General features: G+C 44.3%; 1 protein-coding gene across 22 annotated transcripts in view; it reads right to left on the bottom strand.

Annotated features, from left to right (window-relative positions):
* Cmss1 (cms1 ribosomal small subunit homolog) overlaps positions 1 to 12,054 on the bottom strand; it is a 297,760-nt gene that overhangs the window by 42,257 nt on the left and 243,449 nt on the right. For 13 of the 22 annotated variants that reach the window (XM_087575871.1, XM_087575873.1, XM_087575880.1 and 10 more), the window contains one exon: positions 8,460 to 8,628. The exons of 8 other annotated variants lie outside the window; for them this stretch is intronic. The gene's annotated coding sequence lies outside the window, so the exon portion shown is untranslated. Of the gene's footprint in view, positions 1 to 8,459; positions 8,924 to 8,988; positions 11,360 to 12,054 lie in introns of those variants that run through there. One more of the 22 variants, XM_087575884.1, reaches the window with a different exon arrangement.

Genomic DNA, 12,054 nt, shown 5'->3' with positions numbered 1-12,054 from the left:
CTCTGAAGGCAGCGCACATCTAAGGAGCTATGTCATATGGAATTAATTCTGAAGTCAGCGATTAGAGTCAGGTTACAGTCCAACTATAATTCTGCTGCTAATTACTCAAGCCATTACAACACTTATTTCATTGAGAGACACTCAGCCGTGACTTGAGAGTGGGCAGGGGCAGAAGGAAGGAAGGAAGGAGACAGCCAGATAAATGGCAATGCTCTCCTTTTACAAACAGACCTGCCTAATAGGCTGCTAACTGAAATGATTATTATTGCCTAAGTGAGAGATCATATATGTCACCTTCTCCCTTTCCCAGCAAAACAAGGTGCCACAGACCACAGCTCTTTAGTAAATTGCAAAGAATAACTGAAGAGATTCTTTGGGTATGTGCTAGCATGGGAAGCACCGAGGTGAGACAACAAAGGCATCCATTCAGGAAAGAGGAAGAAGCCAGGGAATAAACGGTTTGAGCAATACAGGGTCAGCGGGTCAAGGTTCAGAACAACACTAAGAAGCAATAGTGATTGCCAGAGGGAGCAGCTGAAACAATGCCAAGTGCTATGGACAGGGGCAGTTGTGGACAGAGGGAATAAGTTAGGACACTGTGAAGCTAGTTCCTGATAGTTCGAGACTCTCACACATCTAACCATTATAAACCACACCATCAGGACTAAAAAGCAAACCAGGAGAAACCACCAGATGCTGACTGCTCCATGGTCTATCTACTACCTCAGAGGAGTCATCCTCTTCCTTCCTGCACAGGTCCCAGGAGGCTGCTTTGCCACCTGGAGCTGCATACCCACCCCTACTATTGCTACTGGCACTTGCACAACAGCACTGAGCACTGGGTTCCGTGGGAAGAGACACTTCCTATGACTGCAGTTTTTATTTATATAATAATGAGGCTGCTGAGGTCAATCAAGGTCAGCATCTGTGTCCTTGGGATCATTGCAAAGGCCTCAGTTTCCCAGGTCTTGCTTTCTCTTCCCATTTGTATTTCTGATCTCCAATTTATTCACCTCAAAAGAAAAGGGGACTAGTGATGCCTGAAGCTGAATTCTACAGCTTAATGGCCAGAAACCAGACTTGTCACATGTGATCAAATCAACGTAGTGTTGGTGACAGAGTTAAGACAGTTGAAAAATCAGTTGCTGTTCCAAGTTCTAATTTTCAAGTTATTGTTGGGGCCGAGATTTCTCTCACCTTGCAGCTTTTATTTTGGAAGATCTCCAAAGCACACTTTTAGTCATATTTGAGTAATTGAAACATGAAAAAAATTGCAATGTTTCAGCCACATTAAACTCTAACCAGATGCTCTTAAAGTTTGTGCATGTACACATCACTCTTTACTCTGGCAGAAAGTGGTGGAAATGTGTCTACCAGACAGGAAATACAGTACCCTTAACAGCCACCATAGCCTACTGACACATTGTATTTCCAGAGAGGAAGTAAAGGAGGATCCCATTGGCCTCCCCAATTCTCCTTTTCTCACTGTAACATGGAGAATCCAAGTTAACTTTTACTGAAAAGAGCCAGGAACAGTGCTGAAGACCAGCAGGGAGTTGGCAAGGAGTTAATCAACCTACAAACTGAAAATGACATCTGTCTAGGATCCTTATAAGAAAGGCTGACACCAGATCTCCACTTGAGTGCTAAAGCTAGCGGTAATTCTTTTCCTTCTACTGACAGGAAGCAAAGGGAGCACTGGTTTGGGTGTTTAAAATAAAAGCGGTGTGTCTGTGACGGAAGCACTCTTACCAACTGAGGTGCAAGCCAGCGGAGGAAGGGGCAGGAGAGCTCAGAGCTCACACCCTGTGTGCTCCTTAATGAACCAGGTCAGGCTGGGATCCATGGGACTTGGTCTCAAACAATACTCACAGATAACGACAGGTTGACTTTAGGCTGTTAATTCCAATGTTGTCATCACCTGTAACCCCCTCCACTCTCATCGAGTATGCAAAGTGTGTGTGTATGGGGGCTGTGCATATATGGCTGGGAACACAGAGCCTCGTGGCACACTAGGCAAGTACTCTACCACTGAACAATCCCAGCCCTAAGATCCTAACATCTATTTAAAATGTATATATGATCACAGGGCTGTTCTAATGAAATTAGATGATATCTATGTAAGAAACATTCATTATTAGTCTTTGCTGTCAACCTTTTTCTCTTCCTTCCTGCCTTGCTCTCTTTTCTTCTTTTCTTTTCTTCTCTTTTCCTTTCCTTTCCGTTCCTTTCCTTTCTTTTCTTCTTTTCTTTTCTTTTCTTTTCTTTTCTTCGAGACAGGGTTTCGCTGTGTATCCCTGGCTGTCCTGGACCTACAGTTCTGTAGACCAGGTTGGCCCCAAACTCACTCTGCCTCAAAAGTGCTGGGAGTAAAGGCGTGTGCTATCACAGCCAGGCTGCTGTGTAACCTTTATGACAAGAAAATCAATTCTCTCCCCTACTGTGATGGCCATTCTTGACTGTCAACTTGACTACATCTGGAATTGACTAAAACTAAGCACCTAGGTACACTTCTGAGGAATGGTTTCTGAAGTGGGAGGAGCCCCTTTTCATGTCTTCTGTGTCGGCTTGTGTGAAGGACATGGAGAAAGGGAGCTTTCGTTGCCTCTTGCTCTTGCTCTCCCTGGAAGTCCACTCCTTCACTTGCAGCGGGTGCTTGCTATTTTGTGGCTTCTTCTCTTTCTCACTCTTTATCCCCCTGCTTTTACCTCCTATCACTAGATAGGAGAGAAAGGACAGGAGAGGAGGGAGGGAGATCCTAAAGACCTAATTTCTTTATTCTCGTTTCTTCTTTGAGGATGCATGAGTACTAACCACAACCAACCCTCCATCAGGGCTCCAATACACATACATACATACATACATACATACATACATACATACATACATACATACATACAATCATACATACATACATCCTCTTGAAAAGTTCCCAGAATTCCAAAATGTCACAAAATCAAAGAAACCCTATCAAGCCTCTGCTTGAGCATAAGGCAAATTATAGTCAGATGGTGCAAAGCACTGCCACGTCCCCACACCTGGCAGGAAATGAAAGCATATTCTTATAATATTTCTGTGTTTCTTAAAGAACCCAAACCCCCAGAATTCTCTCTACATTCACTGGCACCATAGAGCCTACTTCTTGGGGATTCTGGCATATACTGAAGACCCGCTGAAACATCCAGCCTATGAACTCAACAACTACTGGGTTCTTGGAAAGTCTGTTGGTAGGCAGCCATTGTTGGGCTAGCAAGACATTCATATAAATCCCCTTCGTGTGTGTGTGTGTGTGTGTGTGTGTGTGTGTGTGTGTGTGTGTGTATTCTGTAAGTTCTGTTCCTCTGGAGAACATTGAATAATACAGATTTTGGGGCCAGAAGTGGTTCTAGAACAACAGAAGTTTATGGAAGAGTTTTTAAAAATAACTGGAATAGCATTTCCAATTTGGTAACATTTACATATACTGACACCTCATCTAGAGTCTCAGAGAGTACTAAAAGCCATGGTGTGTGTGAACTACTTTATAAACTTAAGAGGTCAAATGGTATGGGGCCTACAGAGGTATTCCTTCTAAGGTGGACATAAGTTATTATCCCTGGCCTTGCCTACCACTAAGAGAGAAACACAATGCTTAGTGGGCCTTTTTGGATTCTGGAAGCAGCCCATTTCTTACTTGGGGTAACTCCACCCCATATACCACTCACTTGGAAAGCTAACTCTGTGGGCTGGAACAGGAACGTCTCCAACATGTTCAGGCTGATGAGCAGGCTGTGTTATCACTTGGACCATATGATCCAACAGCCCTGATGATGTCAGCAAGGAGTCTGTGGCAGACAGTGATGCTGTGTGGAGTCTTTGCTTGGCCTCTACAGAGGAGGCCTTTGGGATTTTGCAGCCTCAACCATCTTCTGCAGGCAATTACTCTCTCTTTGAGGGATAGCTCCTGACCTGAGACTGAACCTTAGAGAAAACAGAATGTTTGACAATGGGCCACCAAGTTACCATGGGATCTGAGCTGCCCATCGAGAGCTGGGTGTTATATGACCTACCAAACCATAAAGTAGGATGTGCACAGCACTGATACAGTATTAAATGGAAGTTGTATGGGCATGATTGAGTTCAAGCAGGTCCTGAAAGCATATGGAAGTTACACGAAGAAATTACCTAAATGTTTCTACTCTTCTTTCTAGTCCATCTGCTGCCAAGTAGGCATCTATAGTCTCATGGGATGTGTCCTATGGGTCTGTTATGTGAGAAGACTAGGGCCTGGCTTACTGACAGTTCTGCAGAAGTGGACAGCTGCAGCATTACAACCACTTTTTGGAACAACCCTGAAAGACACAAGCAAAGGGAAATCTTAATAGTGGTAGAACTCTGGGCAGTACAGATGGTTGTAAGTTTTGCTCAGAAGGAGAAACAGCCAGATATGTGATTGTTCAATGATTCATGGGCTGTCGCCAATGGATTGGCTGGATGGTCAGGGGCTTGAAAAAAACATGATTGGAAAATTGATGAGAAAGACTTCAAGAGAAGAAATACATAGATCTCTCCAAATAGGTGAAGAATGTGAAGACATTTGTGTCTTATGTAGTCATCAAAGGTGACCAGCTGAGGAGGAGTTCAGTAATCAAGTAGATAGGATGACCCATTTTGTAGAGTAGCCTCTTTTCCCAGCCATCTCTGTCACTGCCCAATGGGTCTATGACTAAAGTGGCCATGGTGGCAGAGAGGAGGGTTATGTATGAGCTTGACAACATGGAATTCTACTCATTAAGGCTGACCTGGTTACAGCTACTGCTGATTTGCCAATACCATAGACCAACACTGAGACACTGATATGGCACTATCCCTGGGGTGATCAGCCAGTGACTTGATGGCAGGGTGACTTACACTGAACCACTTCCTCCATGGAAAGGACACTTTTCTTACTGGAGAACTTATTTTGGTCATGGATTTGCTTTTTCTGGATGTAATGCATCTACAAACCCACCAAAACCATCAGAATGCCTTATCCACCATCAAGGTATCTAACACAGCATTGCTTCTGATCAAGGAACTCACTTCACAGAGAAGTGTGACAGTGGGCCCACGATCATGGAATCTACTGCTTTTACCATGGTCTCCACCATCCTGAAGCAGCTGGCCTACTAGAAAGATGGTATGGCCTTTTGAAGACACAGTTACAGTGGCAATTAGGTGGCAGTAGCATGAGGACTGGGGCAGGGTCCTCCTAAAGGTAGAAAATGGTTATTTCCATAGCCAGGATCCATGGGTCCAGGAATCAAAGGGTAGGAAAGGAAATGCTTTCCCTCACTCTCACCCCTAGTGACCCCAGGGGAATGTTTGCTTCCTGTTCCTGCAACCTAATGTTCTGCTGGCCTAGAAGCTTTAGTTCCAGAGGGGAGCATGTTGCCAGGAACCACAACAAACCTCCCATTCAACTGGAAGCTCAGACTCCCCTCTGGCCACTCTGAGCTTTGGATGCACGTGAGCCAACAGGCTAAGGAATAACAGTGTTGAAAGGGTGACTAATCCAGATTATGAAGGGGGAAATTGGATCGTTTCTCCACAAGGGAAATTAGAAAGATTATGTCTGGGGTGCAGGAGACATTGGTGCTACCATGCCCTGAGATTAAAGTCAGTGTGAAAGCAGACAGTCTAGTCCAGGCAGGATAAAGAAGGGTATAGACCCTTCAGGAATGACATGGCTCATTCCCCCAGAAGAAGAACCAAGACCTGCTGAGGTACTTGCTGAGGGTGGAGGGAATACAGAATAGGTGGGAGAGGAAGGGAGTTATAAATAGCAGCGGAGGCTAAATGATGATTATAATTGGCACAAGTATTTCTGATACATTTTGTTAAAGTATGTTTGTAAAGATACTTGTGTTTTCTTTCCTCCATTTCTTTATTAGGTAATTTAACATCAATTAATAGAATATCAGGTTTAAGATAACCCCACAAAAATTTTACTCAAAAAAATAAAAAAACCCCAAACCACTGCCTTCCAAAATTTATAATGCATTTGCAGTTGTACAAGGGACAACTTGTTATGTATAATTAAGACCTGGTTAAATAGATAATATGTACATGACTATACACAGGATAGCTAGCGTGTTAGTATACTTTTACCTGGTTATTGTTTTAATTTGGAACCTAAGCATGACATAAGGAACCAGGACTGTGTGCCATGCTGTCAGGGGCTGCTTGCCATAGCTATTCTTGGCTGTAAACTTGACACCTTCTGGAATTAACTAAAGCCCAAGCAGCTGGGTACAGCTGTGAGGATTTTTCTTAATTAAATCATTTGAGGTGGGAAGACCCACCTTCAATCTGGGCCACCCTTTCTGGTGGCTGCCTGTGTAAAGGATGTGGGAGGAGGAAGACTTGGTTCTTTGCCTACTTGCTCTTGGCCTCGCTAACAAGTCCAATCCTTCACTGGCATGAGAGTCTACTTCTTCAGAAGACCAGCTGAGACATCCAGCCTTGTGGACAGAACAACTACTGGGGTTTGGAGTTTCTGTTCATAGGCAGTCACTGTTGGTTTAGCTGGATCACAGTCTGAACATCACTCTAAAAATTCTCTTTCCCTCCTCACCCCTCTTCATTCTACAAGGACTGTGCCTATAGAAATCCCTGAGGAATATTCCCATCTTGTAAGACATTTCTCCCTCCTCCTTTATACAACCTCTGTTCAAATGTTTCATCCTTCCCTCCTTGATTGCTTTCCTATCTGTTAATTGTTTTAGAACTAACCAATTGCAAAAGACTGTGAGATAGGAATCCCCAGTGTGGGGAAGACTCAGTCCCTATCTGCCTTTGAATAACTGCTAAGAACACTTGCAGTCCTGGGGCTGGCCAGCAGGGCTGGGTCTTGGTTGGCTGAGCTGTTCCTCTGTGTGACAGTGAGGCCATTATTCCTAGCAGGAGCTACAGGAAGGAATCCCAGGCCTCAGCTTCCATTTGTTCCGCAGTTCCTCTCTCATTTGTGTCCTAACTAACATGTGGCTGATGTGTTCCAGCTACATTAACCTCCCTGGGCCCCAACAGTGAGCCAAACCCTTAGTTACCTCAGGACCTTACAAGTTCTGCCTGGAAGGATCCTCCTTCGTTTTATATAGCACCGGTCTTATAGATGTACCTTCTTTAGAAAAGTCCCAGGCAACTGGAGCAGGCATGTCCCTTTCTCCTTTATCACGGCACTTTCATTAATTGTAACTATCTGACTACTGGTTACTTTTTATTTTTGAGACAGAGTCTGGTAGCCCAGTCTGGTCTCAAACTTGCTGTGTAGCTGAGGATGACCTTGAACTTTTGAACCTCCTGAATGCTGGGATTAGAGAATACCACCACGCCCAGGTATATGTTATTCAGGGTTTACCCAAGGCTTCTTACATGTTAAGCAAGCACTTTACCCACCGAGCTACCCTATGCAGCCCAGGTACTTATTTCATTCCTCTTACAGACTCGAATTTCCAAAATGGTGAGGATGAATAAGGTCTCCTTAAAACATATTTTTACTATTCAGGACAGTGTCTAAGCACAATAAGTAACACTGAACAGATGAATGAATATAATTGCAAATAATAAATTTGGGAGACAAAAGAGCATCTTTTTTATTGTATTTTGACTACCACAAATATTATTATACCACTGTAAATCTTGCATTTCTATGAGAGTTTGTTCATAGCTTCATTTTAACTAGGACCACCCTGATTGACTCAAGGCTGAGAGAATGGAGACCTAACGTATGGCTACAATTAGAGCATTTGAAAGGACTGCTTTAAAAGACCAAGCTTGGCACACAATATAGTTAGAATGGGGACCGGGCAGTTCTTTCTTATTTAAAGACATTTGTGGTTGAAAGCAAACCTGCCATTACGTGTGTGGCCTGGTGTTCCTGGACTTGAGAAAAATTATAAAGAACTTAAAGTCCAGCAAGAATAGAGGGTACAGTGGATTGCTGAGTCTTGTGAGGCCACTGTAGGAACACCCTTGTTGCTGTCATCTCACTCTGCCTTGGGCTACCACCTTGTGAAGTTGCCTGTAAGCTGTGTCACCCTGGTGCCAGCCTCTCAGTCCTGCCCTGTGGCCAGAATGGAAGATGCCAGACGGTATTCGGTCTGGTCTGGGTCCACCGAGCCTGGCGAGTTACCAGGGTCCCAGCCACCAGGTCCACACTCATTTGGGTGCTCACTGGAGGGCTCTGGAGGGGGCCACGAGGACTTGTGCTGGTGACGAGCACCTCTCCTTCAGTCACGGACTGGCCACACCATGGCCAGTCCTTACCACTGGCTTCCCCTTGGTTGCTGCAGTGTATGTGAGTCAGTAAGCTCTCCATTAGGCCACAGTACATATGACCTGGTGTCAGCTCTTGCCATCCCCAGCCCAGAGTCTCCTTGTGGTGTTTAAACACCCTACTTAGAATGAATGTCATGTCTCCCTGCTTGCGCCAGCCTTACCCACTCCGTGTCTCCACAGGCTTTGGCCTCTAAGACATCAGCATCCTTCAGTCACTATACATTGCTAATCAGGGATTTGCTGTGAAGAGGTTCTTCTGGAAGTCTCTGCTTAAGGCCTTCCACCAAACACAGGACACCCAGTGGTACTGAAGATGGTTATACAATTTTCCTGAGTAAAACAGAAGACCAGAATGATATGGAATCCAAGTTCCTTTTCAGGGGAAACATTCAGAGTTCTAGAAAAAGGTTCATGGGGGTTTAATCTTATGTGTTTCCTTCTTTTAGCTCCTTGACTAACTTCCTGTGAAAATTCCTCTGGTGACTTTTCACTGTGTGCGCAGCACAGGAGGTTTCATGCACATAAAAGACTCTTAATCAACTGACGCAGGCAGAGACTGGACTTTACCGGTCCAAAGCTGGTCACGGTGGCAAAGGACCAGCTTGCTATTGCTGAAGCATGGCTCCTGCCAGGGTGTCTGTTTTCTACTGTGGCAAAGGTGGCAAAGGACCAGCTTGCTATTGCTGAAGCATGGCTCCTGCCAGGGTGTCTGTTTTCTACTGTGTCCTCTGCCTACTGCTCGGGTAGAAACCTGGTCCTCTTCCCAGGGTGTTCAGCTCAAATACTTACACCCCATTCTATGAGGTTCAACTAGCATTATTCAGCCCCCACAGAAAGGTACGCATTAAGACCTGGAATTTGCACGATTGCCTCTCTCACTGGACCAAGTTCACGGTGGACAAGACAACATCTTCTTTTGTCTTTGGAGTGTCAACACCCAGCACAATTATTCCTGATACTGTGTTATGGGGAGCCAGTAAGTCTCCGTCAAGTGAATTAAACCGATGCTTATTGACATGCAGACCTGTTTCTGGTCATTAGAATCAACAGGAGTTAAGCAAGGTTTGCTCTGAAAAGTAAAAAGTTTCAGCTGGCTCAGCTTCTCTATCATCTGTGAGAGTTAGAGTTAAATAAGACTAGCCAAAGCTGTCATTTTAAGACGGATGAGGAGGGAAGAGAGTCTGAATTCACGCACTTTTGTATTCACATGCTGGTTCACTTTGAAGAGCTGCTCCCATTGTCTCTTCCTTTTCTTTGCCCTAATTTTCAGCGAACCAGGACCCACTGGAGGGGCGTGTGAACGCAGATGGGAAAGAGCTATGTAGTGGCACAAATGTACAAGGCTACGGGGCAATGGTGGCTATGCGAAGAGAAGAGCATTGCATAATGAGACTGAAATAGGTCACTTGAGGAATGCCTCAGAGCTGAAGCTGCTACCACCTGGTGTCTTGGCGTTCCAGAAGGACACGGAGACATTGCCCTTGGAAACCTGAGTATGCAGATTATTTGTAACAACAATTTTCAGAGGTCAAGGACACATCTTGCTCATCAAAAAACAAGAACTTAACCTGTTATTATCATTTTCCACTTCAGAAAGACATGAAGCCTAAACTAGTCATCATTCTGAAAAGCTGCCTCAGGTATATTCCAAAGGACAGAGGCTCTCTTACCCTAACACACTGTTGTTCGCTGGTAATAAACTGCTAGAAAAAAGTTTAACACTGCATAGTTTCCTTATTTCTTACTTTTTATTTAGGTCACTGAGATGCTGCTTAACTGCCACCTTTTATGAGTGCTAGGGATAGAAACCAGGCCCTTGCACACAGGGGACAAGTGCTACACCCCGTGCCACCTGCCCGGCCCTGAGAGTGACTCAAGGCTCTCTAGCTCTGAAGTTGTTACGCCATTTGTTTGCCTGTGTGTGATGTGATGCTCCATCAGTCTCTCCTTGGCAGGGACTGCTGGGGGCCGGGAAGGAGCAATCACTCCAGGAGCTCACCCCCTTCTAGTCTGGTAAAGATGAGTATGCTGGCAATTGCACTAGGTGGGACTGAGGGAGTGTATATCAGGTTTTGGGAGAACAAGGACGGGCACGTAACTACCCTGCAGTGCAGAGTGGACAAAGGGAAAGATGAGATGCAGGATATGAATTAAGAGAAATCAGGCATCAGGGCGTATGGGAATTGTCTCCAGGACAAAACCCCCGAATTTCAGAACTCGCAGAAAGAAAAAGGATGGATAACAAAGTCGTTTAAAGCTCGGTGGACGAGAAGTAGCTCTGGACCTTCGTAGTGGTGCTTACTTGTTTAAGTCTAGTAAGAAGCACAGGGCTCTTTAATGACTCGTTTAAATCACTGACTCACAGACTTGAAAATTATAATGCTAAAATAGAACTAAGATGTCGTCATTTTCAGTGCAAACCTACCCCAGAAAAGAAGGCAAGAGCAGAGAATTAATGACGACATCGCTTGAAGACTGTAAACACCTTTTCTTTGATTCTTGCCTACCTGGCTGACTGGTCACTGAGCAGGTGGACGTATGTCTTCAGAACCTCTTCTGCTATGCCTGTGTGAGAATGCCCGATCCCTTCAGATGCCCAGGAATTAGCCCAGTGCATTCCTGCAATCCCATCCTGTGCACATGCCCATTTTCAGCAACTACCATGATGTGGAGGCTACAGGAAGGGCTGGAGCACTTGTCCTTGGTCTCAAGTTTCAAACTCGAATTAATGGACACATACCAATTCCACGCTTAAACCCGAGATGAGGATTTAGAGTCATCACATTTTAGAAGGTATACAAAAAGTGACAACTATTGGTGTTTGGCCAGAGGCTCAGCTGATACTGCACAGGGGGGGAATGCAAAGCAAGTAAATCAATGGTGGCCGTCACAGACGACTTCCAGTTCTTGAGTCCATAGCACTATTGCAATTTTAAATAAAAAGACACCCTTCTTCAGCTCTTTCCACAGGACCCTATCTGTGTGCAGGAGTGAGTGGCATTATGGATGGTCACACCTGTCTGCAACCATTGCTACAGTGACTTTCCACGACTTTCTGATCATTTGGAATGAGATTCAGTGAAACAACACTTGTCATTGCTCCTCTCCCAAGTCTCTGGTCACACCATTTTACTTTGTTTCTGTCAATCTGATAAGCCTAAGCAACTCACCGATGTACGATCCTAACGGTTTGTCCACTGAACCTAAACTGTTTCAGTGAAGAAAAGGTCTCCATGGCTCATCTGAATTGCAGCCTGCCTATACTGCAGTCTCCTTTCTTAAGCCACAGTGATTCTGCATTGTAAGTATCTATGACATTGTACTTAACCTAGATGCCTAGAGAACACTTAGATTGCATTTGGGTTTTGGACAAAAAAAAATGCACTCTAATATATCAAAATTTTACAACTTATACGATTCACATAAAAATGATTAAGCCATTTTATATTTTTTGTTAATTGTTGAAATTCATGGTATTTTACAATCATAGCATAATTCAATTTGAACTAGACATGATAAGAGACCAAAAGATATCATTAAGGCTATCATTAAGGCTATCATTAAGGATATCATTAAGGCTTTTGTGAAGACTTGAATGGGGTTAATGGATGAGAACCCAATCTCTGTTCCGTTACTGATTTTGATGGTTATGCTGTGATTATAGAGGACAACCATACTGAAGCATATGAACCAATCCAGGAAACAATATACGCGTGCAAAACACACAGGTGGGGGAGGGAAGACACAAATATGAAG

This window comes from Rattus norvegicus, chromosome 11 (genome assembly GCF_021556685.1).
Source record: "Rattus norvegicus strain SHRSP/BbbUtx chromosome 11, alternate assembly SHRSP_T2T, whole genome shotgun sequence".
NCBI lineage: Eukaryota > Metazoa > Chordata > Mammalia > Rodentia > Muridae > Rattus > Rattus norvegicus.
This window is presented reverse-complemented; position numbering and strand designations above follow the sequence as displayed.